Source organism: Panthera tigris, chromosome B1, assembly GCF_018350195.1.
Source record: "Panthera tigris isolate Pti1 chromosome B1, P.tigris_Pti1_mat1.1, whole genome shotgun sequence".
In the NCBI taxonomy this organism is placed as follows: Eukaryota; Metazoa; Chordata; class Mammalia; order Carnivora; family Felidae; genus Panthera; species Panthera tigris.
Genome location: NC_056663.1, coordinates 101,909,395 through 101,928,724, shown reverse-complemented (window position 1 = coordinate 101,928,724; position 19,330 = coordinate 101,909,395). Strand labels below are relative to the sequence as shown.

At 38.9% G+C, this 19,330-nt stretch overlaps 1 non-coding gene across 2 annotated transcripts in view; it reads right to left on the bottom strand.

The window, feature by feature from the left end:
* LOC102970621 overlaps positions 1-19,312 on the bottom strand; it is a 44,594-nt gene extending 25,282 nt beyond the window's left edge. For both annotated transcript variants that reach the window (XR_006216290.1, XR_006216291.1), the window contains exon 1: positions 19,245-19,312. This is a non-coding gene — a transcript (small integral membrane protein 43). The remainder of the gene's footprint in view (positions 1-19,244) is intronic.
* Positions 19,313-19,330: the final 18 nt, after the last annotated feature.

Below are 19,330 nucleotides of genomic sequence, written 5' to 3'. Positions count from 1 at the left end.
TGTACTAGGTTCTAAACCTCTTGTGTGGAGCCACCGTGAACTCATGAACAAAGCCCATCTTTGACTTCATTGAAAGTTTATCACTGAGTGTCAAGTACACAGCTCCTCGAGCACAGCAACCTTACCTTATCTGTAACTCACTTAATACAGATTGTGACGACCCCCTCCCTCCCACACAGAGTAGGCATCAGCATGTCACAGCTCTGAGGGCATGTTCTCCATCGCTTATTTCCCACCCCTTCTTGGAAATGGGCTTGCACTGTTCCCTTCACCTCTTTGCTCTACCCACCTACCCACAGTCATTCTCTTTTGGCAGCTGGAAAGGACCTGGCACTCCTGATGTAACTACCAATGGCTTTCTGCTTCACCAAATTGGGTTCTGACACCACGCTCTGTTGCCAAGGGCCCTGCCTCGCTCCAGCTGTTCCCGTATTTCTTCCCCAGTGGCATGACACCCACAGTGAGGGGCGGGGGAGAACTCATCCCCCAGCATCCCTGCTTCTATCCATGGGCTCCACTGGAAGCTCTTAAGTATCCAACACAACTATGTGCTTCTGAGCACAGGGTTTTAACAGAGTTTGGGCTAATCAAATGAGCACAGTTTGTTTTGTGCTTTGGGACAGAATGAACCTTGTTAACTGGTGTCACAAGTCTGGAGCCAAAATAGACATCAGAGCCTGTGGGGAGTAGCCACAGGGTGACAAGGCTGCTTTCTAGGAGTTCAGGTAGACATGAGCCACATGCTTGAACCTGCCACTGGCACAAGTTGCTAGACAGACCTTGTATCTCTCCCTGATTTTGTCTATGGCACATACAACATCTCCACAAAGTTAAGGGGGAAAGAATCCCACCACTCTAAGTATATTCATTGGTTTAGGTTTTATATAATTCTTCCCAGTGCTTATTGCCATGGATTAATTTTTACACAAAGTTAATCAACTGGCTTGTAGGGCCTTCAGAATAAAGCTTAAAGTGTTGCCATTTAAAAGCACTCCATCAACATATACCCTGATCACCTTCTCTGTGAAAAGCAGAGCTTCAAACTGCCTGCTGAAAATCTGATTGCCAAAATATTGACTAATCTCTTACAGAAAAATAGAATGCACTGAGCAGCTTGTGAAATACAATTTGGATGGCTAAATATGTTGTGGGTTTTTTGGGATTCTGTAAAGATTTCCAATTCTGAACAAATTTCTTTATGCATCTTAAATTAATGGCCTGGCTCTATGAAACTTGGTACTTTGCCTCACCTCAACTGACTTTAGTATTCTTCATATTATTGTAGATGATGAAAACACCATCTGTCCTTGAGAAGGCTTTGAAACTATTTTGAATAAAGAAGGGTAGTTTCATTGAAGTTTTACATTATTTATATAATGTTGGCAAAGGATCTGAAAAAATAATTTTAACAGTTTTATCATAAAAAGGATGCATGGTTATTTAAAATGAAATGATATTTTCTAATTTAAAGATTTTAAAACTTTGTTTCAGAGAACCTGTCATAATCATGTTAGTGATTCTTTTATGCAAAATATGATTAGTAATATATTTTGTTAGACATAGTGAATACTCACAGCTCCCCTACCAAGCAGGAGAAAGCATCAAATTAATAAATGTCTTACCTTTGGTAAGTTACTTCATTTATGTAAGCATCAAAATCCTCATCTACTTAGGGTTGTTGGGAAAAGCACATGTATGGAAGTTGCTTTGAACAGTGTCTGGAACACAGTAGGAATGCAGATGTGACTGTGAAGATTACTCCTGCTAACCAGGTAAATACACTTCCATTTTCATCCTGGTCTTGATTTTCTCTCACTTATTAAATATTGACTAAGTATGTGCTATGTTTCGGGCTCAGGCGCTGTGCATAGAAAAGTGAATGAAACTGATTCTCCTCATGGAGCTTTAGGAGTGACACATCCAGGCAAACAGACCACTTAAAATGCATGCCATAAGTGCTCTAGAAGTATAGAGTGGGGACTCGGCCCAGTCTGGTGTTTCAGGAAAGACTTCTTCCTGAAACATGAAGAATGGTTAGGAGTTGGCCAGATAGATGTGGGGGAAAGTATTTCAGGCAGAGAGAATCCCAATGAAAATGCCTGGAGGTGAGAGAGAACTTGGAGCCTTTGAGTAACAGAAAATAATTCAATAAAGTTGAAGATTAGATTTAAAAAAGTGTTTACAGATGGGACTGGGAAATTAAACAGGGACTAAATTATAAAAGGTATTGTAAACCATGGTGTAGAGTTTGGAATTTATCTTAAAGCAACATGAAATCATAGAAGAGCTGTATGTAAAACAGCATGGTTGGCTTTTCTTTTTAAAATTTTTTTCTTCATGTTTATTTACTTTTGAGAGAGAGAAACAGAGACAGAGCATGAGTGAGGGAGGGGAGGAGGGAGAGGGAGGGATGGAGAGAGAGAGAGAGAGAGAGAGAGAGAGAGAGAGAGAGAGAGAGAGAATCCGAAGCAGGCTCCAGGCTCTGAGCCCCAACACAGGGCTCACAAACTCACAAACTGCGAGATCATGACCTGAGCTGAAGTCGGATGATTTACCCACTGAGCCACCCAGGTGCCCCTTGGTTGGCTTTGTTTTAGAAGCATCATACATAATGAGGAAAATGAAGTGGAAGAAAGGAAGACTGGAGACTGGGAGGCTAAGTTAGTAGCCAATACAGTAATTTAGAGAAAAGATGATAGTGATCTGAATTATGGTCATGACAGTGGGACTGGAGAGACCACATGGGTGACATGTTTAGTAGGTAGCCTCAGCTGGAGGAGGTGATTTATGAGAAGAGGTGGGTGTGGTAAGAAAGGAGTCAAGAATGATCCCCTGATTTACTGGCTACTGAGGTGCTGCCACTCACTAGACAGAATGTAAGAAAAAACAAGTTTGGGAAGAAAGATAATGAGTTCAGATGAAGTCACAATGAATTTGAAATGTCTACAGAACATCTAGAGAAATCTAGAATCCAGAAGAGGTCTGGACTGGCACAATAGCTTTGGGAATAATCAGCACATAGCTGGTAATTAAAACGAGGGAATTAGAAAACCAGAGATAGTGTAAAAAGGGAGAAATTCTCTGAGACAGAATTCAATGAAACATTGACACGTGAGAGATGAACTGAGGAAGAGGAATCCCCAAAAGGAACTAAAAAGGAATGGTCAGGGGTGCCTGGGTGGCATAGTCGGTTAAGCATCTGACTATGGCTCAGGTCATGATCTCACAGTCCCTAGTTCCAGTCCCCTCCATTGGGCTCTCTGCTGTTAGCATGGAGCCTGCTTCAGATCCTCTCTCCCCTCTCTCTGCCCCTCCCCAACTTGCACATGTGTGTGGGAATTCTCTCTCAAAATAAATAAACATTTAAAAAATTTAAATCCACAAACACACATGCAGACACATGCATATACACACTCATATGTACTTTATTTATTTTTAAAATGTTTATTTATTTTTGAGATAGAAAGAGCCAGCAAGGGAGGGGCAAAGAGAGGTGGACAGAGGATTGAAGGCAGGCTCTCTACTGACAGCAAAGAGCCCAATGCAGGGCAGAACTCATGAACCATGAGATCTGATCTGAGCCGAAGTGGGATGCTCAACAAACTGAGCCACCCAGGCGGCCTCACATGGACTTTAAATCCTCAAATAATAGATTAGTTTTCCTCTAAGATCCACCAAGTTCTACTCTGTCTTGTTTTCCTTCTCTTACCACCCCCATCCTCTGTAGTTACACTACAACTCATCCTCACTTCTCAGCAGACCAAACTAAAGGAAGAAAGAGAACAGGGAGTGGGTGCAAACTCAGGTTCTGTTACCAAAGCTAAACCATTGTCCATGTGCCCTGATTGTAACTGTTGTACCAAAACTTCCCAATGGAAGCAACTTATTACCATTTTAAGTGTACATTGTAGAAATGAAATACAATTTGACCAACTTAAGTTATGAAGTTTAATTTTCATCTCCTAACAATGTCATTGACCTTTAGAAAGTTTAAGAAGGGAGACCACACACTATACATTTCAATATTTCAAAACTTTCACTACTACCTCTTGCTACAGACTATACGTCTAGAGAGAAAACAAAAGCATGCATAGCTTAATTTCTTTTCTATATTTAAATAATCAGAAATCATTTATTAAGAACAAATGCAGTTGGAAAGGTTTGCTGCAAAGAAAAATGACCTATTTTTAAGGTCCAACTATAAGTCAGAAATTCAAATGTCTAAAATATCTAATTGGTCAAGGGGTTGAATGTACAAAAATTTTGCATTTTTAGTTTTTCTTTACTCTTTTAAAACATATGGTTTAGTTAAAAGAAATAGGATTTATTTAGATAGCAGAAGAATGTCAGATTATATGACTCATATCCTACCTAAATTTTCCTGTTGGAAAATTTCCTCTAACAGATGAGTAATCTAATTTTATGCTGGATCAGCCCCACAATCTGATACAGTTATGGGTTTGAAATAGAAGTGATTTGCTAGTTGTGTGATTCAAATGCTTTTCTAGTATAATGCAGTCATCCCATTACTTTAACAAAAAATTGAAACTAGGTAGAAAATTTCTAATGGTCTTTATCACTAATGAAGCATGTCAGTAATGTAAACTAGATTCTCATCTTGAAAAGAACTAGAAGTTCCCCAAGTTCCAAAAATGCAAAGAAGGCAAATATGTAAATGATGAGCTTGACACTGATTGCAGGCAAAATTCTAAAATAGATTCTCAAACAGATGGTTTGTGGGCATTTAGAAACATAAGAGGTGACCATCAGGAGCCAGCATGGGCTCAGTACAAACAAATTTTGCCAGGTAATCCAATAGTTATTAGACTACAATGGATTTGCAAAGTTGATGTAATATATACAAGGTTACCTAAAAGGTAAAAAACAATTGAATTATTCAGCCATAATAAAGTATGCATATAGATTAGTTACTATGATATAATTTACTATGACTTTGCATAATCAATCATTCAACAAATATTTATTGAGCACTTACTTAGCATCTTGCACTTTGCCAAGGGCTTATACACAACCTCTTTTAATACAGTTCTGCCTATGAGGTAGGAGCTGTTATTACAGAGGCAGTAGAGTATAAGGGTTTTAAGTACACAGACTTGGAGCCACAGAATCTATTCAAATCCTGACTCTGTCACTTACATGGCTGTGTGACCATGAGAAAGTCACTTGATCTTTTCCTCAGTTTGCTCATTTGTAAAATGGGAATGATAATAGTAACCATTTTGTAAAGGGATTGTGAAGATTGAATGAGCTAATGTATGTAAACATCTTAGAAAAGTATCTGACACATCATAATAAATGCTACTAGAGTATCAGTTATAACAACTCCATTTTAAAAAAGTAGGTTGATGTGTTCAAGACACCACTGTTTCCCAAGCCAGGATCTAAACCCAAGGCTGCCTGATGCCAAAGTCCATGCCCTGAATCACTATAAAAATTACATTTAAAAAAAATGTGTGACTTTCTTAGATGATTTCAAAGAACCCCTGACACCTACTTCTTTATACCTCTGTTTTAACAATGTATATTATAACTAACGTGTCTGGAAAGATATTTCTGGGCTCCTGTGCTGAAACTTTTCTACAGGCCAGGAAAGCTACTTAGGAAATTGGGTTTACAAATTTGAAGGCTAGAGTCCTCATGTTATAAAAGGCAGATCGTTTTACCTCTGGAGAATGATTTTCTTCATAAAGAATAAATATTGTAATCAAGGAAACTCATTAAGAACAGTAGCTAATGTTTATTATTGCTAAATATGCTCAGGCCTGTTCTAAGTGCTTTTCACACGTTATTTAACCCCCATGACCACTTTACAAGGATGTAATTATTAGCCTCATTTTTTTTTTTTTTTTCAGAGAGGTTTACAACTTGCCCAAGGTCACCCAGCTAATAAGCTACAGAGCTGGAATTTAAATCAGGAGGTTGGCTCTGGAACCTAGGCTTTTCAAATTCCCTCTTATAAAATCATGTCCAGCTGTGTATGGTACACACCACAGAACCTCAAAGAAGTCGTTTGTTTCCAGCAATCTCCCTCACAGCCTATTTGGTCATTTGGCATACTTAAGTCCACTTACTTAATCATCCATTCTCCACATTTCCAGGTTTCCTCAAATGCCTACTCATCAGAGATGCCCCTTCTTGAGTATGTTATCTGCATAGTAACATTCTGGCCACTCTCTCTCATCCAAACCTACTACTTGTCATCGACAGGCATTATTCATTTGCTTGTTTGTTGATTATTTCCTGTCCACTCATCTGTATAACATAAGCTCCAGGGAACTTTGTCTACTTTGTTTACTACATTATTCCAGAGCTTAGAATAGAGCCTGGCACATACCATGCTCACAAAAATATTTACATAAATGACTAAATTCTTTCGGATTCTTATTTGCTACATAATCTAATTTTTATTAGTAATATCAGAAACAAAAATAAAAGAAAAATGTCACCATCAAACATAATACACAATCTCTGTTAATTTTGGCCTTCATATCTAGTCTCTGTTTATAAGCAGATACTGGTATTCCTTTTTACAGGTAGGTACTCATGACAGAGATTCCAACATGCATCTGCCTTTTCAGAGAATATTATCAGATCAGATAAAAATCCACTGCTGGTGGGGCACCTGGGTGGCTCAGTCGGTTGAGCATCCGACTTCAGCTCAAGTCATGATCTCATGGTCCATGAGTTCAAGCCCCACATCGGCTCTGTGCTGACAACTCAGAGCCTGGATCGTGCTTCAGATTCTGTGTCTCCCTCTCTCTCTGCTCCTCCCCCACTCACGCTCTGTCTCTGTCTCTGAAAAAATGAATAAATCTAGGACACCTGGGTGGCTCAGTCAGTTAAGCCTCCAACTTCAGCCTCGGGTCATATCTCACAGCTCGTGAGTTCGAGCCCCGTGTCGGGCTCTGTGCTGACAGCTCGGAGCCTGGAGCCTGCTTGGAATTTTGTGTCTCTCTCTCCCTCTGTCCCTCCCCTGCTCATGCTCTGACTCTCTCTGTCTTTCAATAATAAATGAATGTTAAAAAAAAATTTTTTAAATGAATAAATGTTTAAAAAAAATTTTTTTTAAACCACTGCTGAATGGATTTTTGCTTGTCAATGACTTTCAAAAACTACATGTTCAGGGGCCCCTGGGTGGCTTAGGTGAGCATCCGACTTCAGCTCAGGTCATGATCTCATGGTTTGGTGGGTTCGAGCCCCACGTCAGGCTTTGTGCTGACAGCTCAGAGCCTGGAGCCGGCTTCAGATTCCGTGTCTTCCTCTCCTTGCCCTCCCCCCGTTCTCTCTCTCTCAAAAATAAATAAAGATTTTAAAAACTTAAAAAAAAACACCACATGTTCAGGCTCAGTTTTTTTCTTTTAAGTAAAAGCAAAGTTGGTCAAGGCTTTTACATCCGCATATTAGAAGTCATTTTACCCTGAGGCACCTGGGTGGCTCAGCCGGTTAAGCTTCCGGCTTCAGCTCAATTCATGATCTTGCAGTTCATGGGTTTGAGCCCTGCATCGGGCACTGTGCTGACAGCTCAGAGCCTGGAGCCTGTGTCTCCCTCTCTCTCTGCCCCTCCCTGCTCATGCTCTGTCTCTGTCTCTCTCTCTCAAAAAATAAATAAACATTAAAAAATTTTTTGAAAAGAAAAAAGTCATTTTACCCTACATTTTATATTGCCAGAGATGAAAATTACAGTCCTAATCCAGTAGTACTTAACTATAGCAAGATTCTTGAGATACAAACCATGCTTTCTTTTCAGTTAACCTCTTAGAGATCATCAAAAATTTAGTGGTCACTAAAGAAAGCACACAGATACAGAATTAACATTTATGTGCTACAAATTCCTTCACAAAATATTTTAGCACCATTTTGATAAACTCAGAGGTTGTAAAAATTGTTAAATATAGATTTTCCTTGAACTATCAACAAGATGAGACTAGGTCAGTGGGAATATGAAATCCACTTAGGTATGAAATGCTTACCTAAGAGTTTGTGCTAGAAATTGCATTAGCTTTTTATTACTTCTTAACAATACACATTTATTATCTCACAGTTTCTGTGAGTCAGGAATCTGGGTACAACTCAGTTGGGTCTGCTTAAGGCTGCAATCAAGACCAGCCATGGCTGAGGTCTTATCTGAAAGCTCAACTTGGGAAGGCTCTGTTTCCAAGCTCACTTATGTGATCACCAGCAGTATTTAATTCCATCTGGGCTGTGGAATGTGGGCTTCAATATCCATAAGGCTGTTGGCTGGAGGACCTTTACTTCCTTGCCATATGGGCCCCCCTAACATAGAAACTTGCTTCATCAAAGTCAACAAGGGAAGGAAACTGCTAGGAAGATGGAATTTATATTCTCTTGTAATCTACTCACAGGGGTATCATTTCCTCAATGTTAAGGTAGTCTATTTGTTCAAGGCAAGTCCCTCAAAGGGAGAGAAGTATATAGGCCCTGAATACCAGAAAGTGGGGATCAATGGAGGCTATCTTTGAGGCTGCTTATCACTGAAGTACTATCTCAAAATAATACTTTATTGCTTATTAAAGAGACATGCCCGTACGAAACCCCCTTCTTGTCTTAGCTGTCCACTATTAACTCTCTTGAGAGTCACCATCATCTGGTATTCTCCCACTTCTGCTGAAGCTGCTGCTTCTGAAACAATCTAAGACTTCCTAGGCAACTTTAGGTAGAAGTAAACAAGGTGAAAACAAGAAATAAAGTAGACTCTTTTCCTCTTAAATCATTAATTTGAATAAAGAGTTGATCTATTATATAGGTGCAGCATCCCTGGACTTTAGGGCCAAAGGAGAGTAGCTAAGGTTGTACAAATGACATATTCTGTAAGAGTCTCTCAATCAAGAACCAACATCACTTTTGCACGTACAAGTTCTCCTACTGGTTATTAATAAAAGCTAAATTGCAATTTCACTCCTGTCTGTATGCAAGCATTGGGATTGCAGTTAGATCTCATCATGCCTCTTTGCATTAATGAGCCCTACTTCATGATTGGACTTCTAATTGCATGTCAAGTCTGAGAAGAAATTGAGTTTGGGTAAACTAATAATATCAGCTTTCTTCTCTATGTACAGTCTATCTTTGAACAATGCAAGGGTTAGGAGTGCTGACCACCCCCCCCCCCCACCACACTGTCGAAAAGTTGCATACAACTTTTAACTCCCCAAAACTTTACTACTAATATCCTACTGCTCACCAGAACCCTTACCAATAACATAAACTATAGACTAAATATATTTTTTGTGTTATATGTATTATATACTGGATTTTTAAAACAAAATAAGCTAGAGAAAATAAAATATTAAGAAAATACATTTACACTACTGCATTGTATTTATCAGAAAAAAAACCACATATAAGTCAACCCATATAGTTCAAACCCATGTTATTCAAGGATCAACTGTAGACATCAATGCAATCATGAGAGGGAAGTTAAGATCCTCACCAAAAGAAGAAAATAAATTGATTCACTGTTAAGGTGAAGATAATACACTTGGCATAGATGTGGATTCCCATTTATAAGAAGCAGCACAGGGTAGTGGTTATAAATACAGTCACTTGAGATAGAGTGCCTGCAAATGAATCCCGGTTATATGAATTACTAGCTGCGTGACCCTCAGCAATCAATCTCAGCAATCAAATCTTGGATTTCCCCATCTGTAAAACAGAGATAATATTTTCACCTACTGCATAGGGTAGTTATTAGGATTAATATTTATAAGTGCTTAAATCAAGACCTGGCACACAGTAAGTGCTACATGCATGTTTGTTAAATAAAAGAATATCTTTTAAGTTTTTACGTCATGTGACTTCCAGTTTCTGGTCTAGCACACAGTCATCTTGGAAATGATCACTCCTGTCCACAGGAAAAGAAAAAAGCTGAACAAACTAAAAACCAACAACTTTCTTAGATGTGTCAGAGAAGTGAGGTCACAGAACAAACCACTGCCGCAAAATCTAGAAAGGCAGACAGGCAGATACAGAGAACCACAACTTACCAGAACAGAAACTCACACTTAACAGAAATCTCCACAGGAACCTTTGTGGTAGGAAACCTAAGCTGTAATAGACTAATTGTTGGAGTTTAGGGTAGACAAGTCTGAGAGTTAAAAACTCCAGTTGGGGGCCACTCATAGGATGACTCCCACTCTTTTGTAAGTTTTACCTCCAAAAGCCCTACCAGACTCTCACAGTGAGGTTTGGGAAAAACTTTTCTCATGCTTCTGGCAAGGGGAGGGAAACAGTAGCCATTTTGATATAGGGCAGAACACTCTGCTCTTCTTAATAAGTCCTGCCATAAGAGAAACTATGTCACCAGAGCCCAAAAGACTGGGGTTTTGCCAGAGCCTACCTGACCTAGGAGAAAAAAAAGACCCACCTCCATTCCCCACTAGTTTTCCTGTCTTACCTAAGGAAGGTGGGGGTGAGAAACTGAGAACCACTTGTAAAGGTCATATCCCAGGCTCACTGAAAGAGTGGGACCAAATCATAGGACTATAGAATGCTTCCCCTTCCCTACAGCTCACCAACACTGAGGGCCTATCGACTCCAGTTCCTTTTATCCAGTACGTGATGTCTGGTTTTCAAAAAAAAAAGTTACAAGGCACACTAAAAAAATATATAGTTTGAAAAGACAGCAAACATCAGAACCAATAGCAGATATGGCAAGGATGTTGGAATGATCAGACCAGGAATTTAAAATAGTTATGATTAACATGCTAAAGGCTTTAATGGAAAAAGTAGACAACACTTAAGAACACAGGAGACAATCTAGATGACCTTGGTTTGGAGAGGATGACTTTTAGATAGAATGCCATAGACACAATCCATAAAAGAAACATTGACAAGTTGGACTTCATTAGAATTAAAAGCTTCTGCTCTGTGGAAGACACAGACAGAATAGAATGAGAAGACAAGCCACAGACTGGGAGAAAATATTGCAAAAAACATACCTATCATCCAAAATATACAAAGAACACTTAAAAACTTTTTTTTTTTTACAAAGAACTCCTAAAACTCAAGAGTAAGAGAATATAAAACTCAACTTAAAAGTGGACAAAAGATATGGACACCTTAGCAAAGATTTGCAGATGGCAAGTAAGCATATGTATTTGCTCAACATATGTTAATATCATATGCCATGAAGGAATTGCAGATTAAAATAACAAGGTATCACCATACACCTATTAGAATGGTCAAAATCCAAACACTGACAAAAGCAAATGGTGGTGCAGATGTGGAGCAACAAGATCTCTTATTCATTGTTGGTTGGAATGCAAAATGGGATAGCCACTCTGGAATACAACCTGACAGGCTTCTTACAATGCTGAACATATTCTTACCATGTGATCCAGCAATTGTGCCCTTTGGTATTTACCCAAATGAGTTGAAGACTGATGTCTACACAAAAACCTACAGTGAATGTTTATAGTAGCTTTATTCGTAACTGAAAACTTGGAAATCAAGATGCCCTTCAATAGGTGAATGGATAGACAAACTATAGTACATCCATAAAATGGATTATTCAGTGATAAAAAGAAATGAGATATCATGCCACAAAAAGACACAGAAGAACCTTAAATGCATATTGCTAAGTGAAAGAAGCCAATCTGAAAAGGTAACATACTGTATAATTCCAACTACATGACATTCTGGAAGAGGCAAAACTGTAGAGGCAGTAAAAAGATCAGTGTCTGCCACGGGTTAGGGGAGAGGGAGGCATGAATAGGTGGAGCACAGATGATTTTTAGGGCAATGTAAGTATTTTGCATGATACACTATTAGCGAATACATGCCATTATACATCTGTCCAAACCCATAGAATGTACACTACCAAGAGTCAAGTCTAATGTGAATTATGGACTTTGGGTGATAATGATGTGTCAACGTTCGTTCATCAATTGTAACAAATGAAGCATACTGATGGGGGATGTTGACTGTGGGGGAAGCTGCATGTATGTGGCAGGGGTGGGAAAGGAGGGGTATATGGGAACTCTGTATTTTCCACTCAGTTTTGCTGTGCTCTAAAAAATGTCTATTGATTTTTTAAAATCTATGCTGTTGAAATATAGCTCAAGTTTAGATTGTAATTGAAAGCTCTCCTATAACATCAGTGAAGAGCAAGTTGGAAATCTTTGCATGGCAGCACAACTTTGCTGGCACCAATCATACTGCCTACCACATATTAGGAATTCCATAATTCCTTTTCTGCCTCCACTTCACTCCAGAAATCTGTAAGCCCTCAGCAGTGTCACCTGGGGGAGGGGAGTGGATGACAGCTGTAAGCACATTTGACGTAAAACAGATTGGGAATCCCAGAGCTATGGACAAGAACGAGCTAACCTCTTCAAGAAATTTAGATCAGTGCTTCTCCAACTTTAGTGTGTATAAAAATCATCTGGAGGAATTTTTTTTTTAAATAAAAACTGTACAATTCCCTCCTGCAGTTTCTGATTCAGTAAGTCTGGGGTGGAAACTAAGAATTTGAATTTTCAGCTGGTACCCTGGTGATGCTGATGCTGATGGTCAGTGGATCATGTTTAAAAGTTGCAAGAATTTGTATGTTTTTTTTTTCATTTTTATTTTTTACTGTTTATTTATTTTTGAGAGAGAGAGAGAGAGAGAGAGAGAGAGAGAGAGAGAGAGAGAAAGAGAGAGAGAGAATGTGAGCAGGGGAGGGGCAGAGAGAGAGAGGGAGACACAGAATCCAAAGAAGGCTCCAGGCTCTGAGCTGTCAGCACAGAGCCCAATGATGGGCTCGAACTCACAAGCTGTGAGATCATGACCTGAGGCTAAAGTCCGATGCGCTTAACCGACTAAGCCACCCAGCTGCCCCTGGATGGTTTTTAAAGATGAAGTCGGCTCAGCAGACATTCTGGAATTTATAAAGGAGGAGTTTGAGACCAGAAATCTGGCTGAAAGGGACTAAGGAACTCCTCAAAAGGGTGAATTTGTTTGGCAAGCACACTGTACTTTGAGACTTTAGATGGATTGAGTTGATGAAAACTGAGAGAAGGCCTAAGAAAATTCAGTCTATGTTTTGTTTTGCTCTCAGGGAGTTATAACAATATTTGGGTCCTCTTAGAAAGGGCATGTGCTGTGTGGGTCACCATAGATCTATTACTTCCTATGGTCCTCTAACCGATCAGCTTCACTCATTTATAATCTGCCTGGACCTTGAAGTCATTTGACTTTGCAAGTCCTGTACTAGACAATCTTTCAGACCCCCACATAGCTTTAAAATTATGAGATGTTATCTGTAGACTTCCCCTTTTTGTGCCAGAGAGGAAGTTCCTAACATAGTATTGGCACATTGGCACATAACATTTTTAACTATAAATCCTCACACTGCAATGAGGAATTTTCAGGTAAAATTTGCTTCATGAATATTATAATTTCTTATAACAATATAACATAATAAATAGTCATCTTCCTTTAGGAAAACTTCATGTATACGGGGCACCTGGGTGGCTCAGTCAGTTGAGCGTCCAACTTCGGCTCAGGTCATGACCTTGTGGTCTGTGAGTTCAAGCCCCGTGACAGGTTCTGTGCTGACAGCTCGGAGCCTGGAGCCTGCTACGGATTCTGTGTCTCCCTCTCTCTCTGCCCCTCCCCCGCTCATGCTCTGTCTCTGTCAAAAATAAATAAACATTAAAAAAAAAGAAAACTTCATATATAAAACTAGAGGTAGAAATTAATATGTAAGTGAATAAATAAGGCACCTTATAACAGTTTAGGGTTTCCAGACTTAGTAAAAAAATAAATAAATACAAAAAAAAAAAAACCCAGGATTCCCAGTTACATTTGAATTTCAGATAAACAACAAACAATATTTTAGTATAAGTACGTCCCATGCAATATTTGGAACAAATTGGATACACTTATACTAAAAAAATTATTTGTTGTTCATTGAAATTCAATTGTAACTTAGCACCTACATTTTATCTGACAATCTCTAATAGTTTCCTATTGCTGCTGTAACAAATTACCACCAACTTAATGGCTGGAAGCAACATAAATTTATTATGTTACAGTTCTAGAAGTGAGAAATCTAAGATATATCCACATGGCTACATTCCTTTTGGAGGTTCCAGGGGAGAATCCATTTCCTTGCCTTTTCCAGCTTCTGGAGGCTTCATATATTCCTGCTCATAACCTCCATCTTCAAATCCACCAGTAATAACATCTTCTCTCCTCTCTGATCTCTGCTTCTGTTGTCACATTCTCATATTGTCTCATTCCCTCTCTCTGCCTCTACTGCCTCCTCCCTCTTATAAGCATCCTTGTGATTACATTGGGTCCACATGAATAAAGTCCCTGTCTCAAAATCCTTAATTTTGTCACATCTGCAAAATAACTTTTGCCATACAAGGTAACATATTTACAGGTTCTTGGGATAAGGATGAGGATACCTTTGAGGGGAGGGCATTATTTTGTTTACCATATATCTCACAATAGTTATTGGAGTTACAATGAGTTTAACCCATCATAACAAATTCTACTTTCATTATTTTATCTTATTATTTCTAATTCTACTTAAGATATGATCTTCTTTGTAGAAGTCTAATTGGCACAGAACTTTTCTGGAACATATTTATTTTTTAGACATTAAACCATGTAATTTCCTACAGATTTTTATCGAGCATGAATTTTCTTTTTTACAGATGAGAACAGATCAAAGAGCTTTAGCCATTTGCTGAGACAGAGTGATATGCCTAATATTGTTGTGTCCAGGATTACCCACATGTTACAACTATCTGGGTGCAGCATAAATCAAAATGTCCCATTTCTCCTCCCCCCCCCCATTTTGTTGTACTTATATGAAGATATAATTTTTTTATTCCTCTAAAAATACAGAAAAAGCTTAAAATAATATAAGATCATATCTAGATATCTGAGGATAGCAAATGGTAAGAAAAGGAAGCTCTTTTAACTATTCCATAGAAATTAGAGATGAACTTGATAATATAAGTTTTTAAATTTATATTATCAAATTAAAAATATGAAAGGGAAATACATACTACATGTGACTTATAGTGTTCAGTCATTTTTGTCTTTGTTTGGACTGCTATCACCAAAATACCACAGGCTGGGTGGCTTGTAAACAGTAGAAATTTATTTCCCACCATTCTGGAGGCTTAAAGACTAAAATCAGGGTCCTGGCATGGTTGGATGAGGGCTCTCTCTGAGTTGCAGACCTCTTATGGCATCCTTATGTGGTAGAGGAGGCCAGGGAGCTCTGTGGGATCTCTTTATAAGAGTATTAATTCTATTCGTGAGGACTCCACCCTCCCCTTCCAAAGACCCCCACCTCCTCAAATGATCTCCTTTGGGGATTAGGATTTCAACAGATGAATTTAGGGGGGGCACAAACATTCAGACCACAGCAGTTGTCAATGCATAAAATCTTCTCACATATTAACTAAGTGGTTTCCAGTTTGAGTCTTGAAAAACAACAACAAATGTCTTTGTTAAAATGTAGTTGAAAGCCAAAATCTCTTCAAAGAAAAAGTTAAATGCATCAGAACAAGAAAAGGAAAACACATTTTAATTTTTACTTTTTGTGATGATAAAAGCTACTCATATACCTTAGAGAAGATCTGGGAAATTCATAAAGAACAAAGTTCAAAAAGAAAAAAAAAAAAATCCCAGAATCCCACCACCCAGGGATAACCATCTTAACATTTTGCATTATTTCTTTCCAGGATAATTTCTAGAAAACCAATTTCTATATAGACAAATTGTATAGCAGACCTGTATGGTAAATAAAATTGTAAGATTCCATTTGTTCATTTATTTATCCATCTATCAATTTCTTTCACCATATGTGCTATGATAGACCATTCAACCACTTACATGGTACACTGCCCATTTCAGTGGGTGCTGTAAAGGTTAATAAGACATGGATTTTTATACTCTAGTAGAAGTATATTTAGTCTGGATTCTTCTGGACACACTAAACCAAAGACCAATTCAAAAGTATTGGCTCATCAAATGGAAAGTCCAAGAACGAGTGCAACTACTCCTACATAAGGGCTCCACTTCTCTCCCTTATCTCTCAGTGTGCTGGCCTCTGTCTGATTTCATTTTCAAACACGTTCTGTTCTCTCCATGTGGTGGCAACACGGCCCCTGACAGTTCCACACTTGCGTAGTTCTTAGAGTTCATAATCCTAGAGAAGGAAAGACCTACTCTCTCCAAGACTTCACACGTCAAGACTGATGACAGAACTCTGTTCAATCCTGCCTGGGTGAACAGCAAATGAGGAAAAAGGGACGGGGTTTCCATGATTAATAGAGCCTGGTCATACTTATGCCTGCATTAACATTAACACCAGAATAATGTGGGATCAGGAAAATAATATGGGCATTTCTTCAAAAAATAGAAGGGTGCTGGTCATACAAAGCAACAGATGTCCAATAAAGAGGAAAAGATGTGTATTCAGATATTTTGTTGAAAAACAGGTTATTTTTAGACAGATAATCCAGGTTAATATGCTGATTCAAATGGATTCCTTTTTAAGAGTAGAATGTACAACATTATCTGAACCTCTTTTCAAACTTCAAAAACTTTTTTCCCCTGAAAACATGAAACAAAGTTTCCCTGGGTGTTTCAAAAGTTTTTTTTTGTTTTTTTTTTTTGTTTGTTTGTTTTTGTTTTTTTTTTTTTACTAACAATGAGGTTATGGGGGTGCCTGGCTGGCTGAGTCGGTAAGTGTCTGACTTCGGTTCAGCTCATGATCTCACAGTTCATGAGTTTGAGCCCCACATCCAGCTCTGTGCTGACAGCTCAGAGTCCCGACTCTGTTTCAGATTCTGTGTTTCCCTCTCTCTCTGCCCCTCCCCCGCTCACACTCTGTCTCACAAAAAATAAACGTTAAAAAAGAATTTTTTTTAATAAAAAAAATGAGGTTATGAAGTAAACCAATTTTGTGATGATATGTAGATGTGAGTGGCGATGGATTATATATCTTTGGACTAACTCCAATAAAAGGCAGATGCTGCAGTGTTAAATTTACACTAATATGATAATGAAAGAATGGTGGAAATTCTACCAAAGTGGAGGAAAGCAAAGGCAAAGTAATCAAGCAGCAATCTCAGAACAGCAATCTGAGATGGTGAATCTGGATGGTTTCAAGGGAAGCCCTTACCAAGTCAAAAAAAGAAGGAAACTAGTATTTGAATAGCTATTCTGTTCAAAACGCTGTGTTAGATTGTTTTATTTTTTTTTTTTTTAACGTTTATTTATTTTTGAGACAGAGAGAGACAGAGCATGAACGGGGGAGGGTCAGAGAGAGAGGGAGACACAGAATCGGAAGCAGGCTCCAGGCTCTGAGCCATCAGCCCAGAGCCCGATGTGGGGCTCGAACTCACAGACCGCGAGATCATGACCTGAGCCGAAGTCGGACGCTTAACCGACTGAGCCACCCAGGCGCCCCTGTGTTAGATTGTTTTAACTTTACACAAAGTAATTATTATTTCCAAACTAAGATATGGAAGCTGAAGCTCACAGATTACTTAACTCATCCAAAGTCCATTTGAACTGAAGTTTACCTGAAGTCGAACTCCATTCTATTTGCACTACCAAGCTGCCCCCCACCCCAGAAAAGGATAGACTACCTCAATTAAAGGCCCATTTCATTTCTGACAGGAAGAGAAACTAGTAAATGCCCACTAAAAGACCGTAAGGATTTAAATGATGAATTTAGCCAGGAGTTCTGTTGTGAAATTGTGCTATGAAAGAACTTAAGTTGTTAAAAGAACTTGAATGGCCTACACTCTGTAAGCCCCTTGCCTGTTTTGAAAGTCAATCAACTGTCTGAGCATGTGGACATAATTTCTGTCCACTTTCCTCCTTCACAATTCTTGTCTCCAGGCCATGTTAAGCTCATCCTATCTCATTCTTGGCTCATGCTGCTCCTTCTGCTTCAAACACTTTTCCTTTCCTCCAGATGATATCATGGCTGCTCCTTCTCATCACTGAGGATTCACTAAACTCAACTGCCACCTCTACAAAACGACCACTTTCTGCAATTACCCCTATTACTATAGCATCACCATTCTCAGATAGCATTAGTATGTCAACTTGTTTTATTTTTTTGTTTAAGATTTATTGCTTGCCTCCTCCAAAGAGAATATAAATTTGTCGAGGAACAGATTTCTGTCCACCCCAGTTCTGTAACACTTGAATTATTCTTGAGACACAGAAGGCCTCACTCACACACACACACACACACACACACACACACACACACACACAATGTAACTAATTAATTGAGTACATGGATTGCAAGTGGTACAACTGGGACTACAATGTATCAGTGGTAGTAAAAAACGTAAGAGACAAAAGTAGCAGAATGGAGCCTGAAAAGGACAGTGCCCATTACCTCTGAATCGAATGTTAACAAAATAATATGCAAACACTTAAATAGCACTTACTCCATGCCAGGCACTTGTTCTAAGTATTTTACCTGTATTAACTCATTTTTATCCTTCATAATAAATAGGTTTAACACTCCTTTGTTGCAGATGAGTAAAGTGATGCACAAAGGCTAACTTGGCCAGGGTCACAGAACTAGTCAGAGGCAGAATCAGAATTTGAACCTAGGTAGTTTGGAGTTCCTGCTTTTAACTACGCTTCAAAACGCCGAATGGTTGGCGGCACGAGTATCCGGTTCCTCTATGAGCATAAAAATAAGCTTATCCGCTTAAAATACTGGGGAGATTGAAAAAATAAACACATTTTGTTTCAGCTAGTGGTGGTTGTAACACTGTTAGTTACAAGTCGGCAATATTCTCAATTCTTGTCAACTTCTCAAGCCTACCAGATTTCACCTTCAGCCTGCAATAACCCCACCTCACCATCTCAAAGTTTCCTCCCCTCCCTCCTCTCCTCTTACGCCCGTTTATTCCAGCGTTTCTCCACTGAAAATGATACAAGCTCTGCCTCTGCATCTTTCTACTGGCTAAATCTCAACTTCTTCATCTGTTTAATTTCTTCATCTGTTTAATTCTTCATCTGTTAATATTTCTCATATTATTATCTAACAATAATACCCGTCCAGTCTATCCCGCTAGAACTGAAGAAAGGGTGAAATGTGAAAGCCCTCTACTGATATTAATTTCTATCCTTGACCGTTGTTTTCGTGTCCTTTTCTTCCCTACACTTCATGATAAAAGAAATAGACTTTCCCGTTCAGAAACTCGCCTCCTTAAACTCACTTGTTTCTCCTAGCCAGCTCCGCAGGTGCCAACCTCGCTTTGAGCTTGCGCACTAGCGACGGCGGTAGCCTTGGCTTTCCCACCTT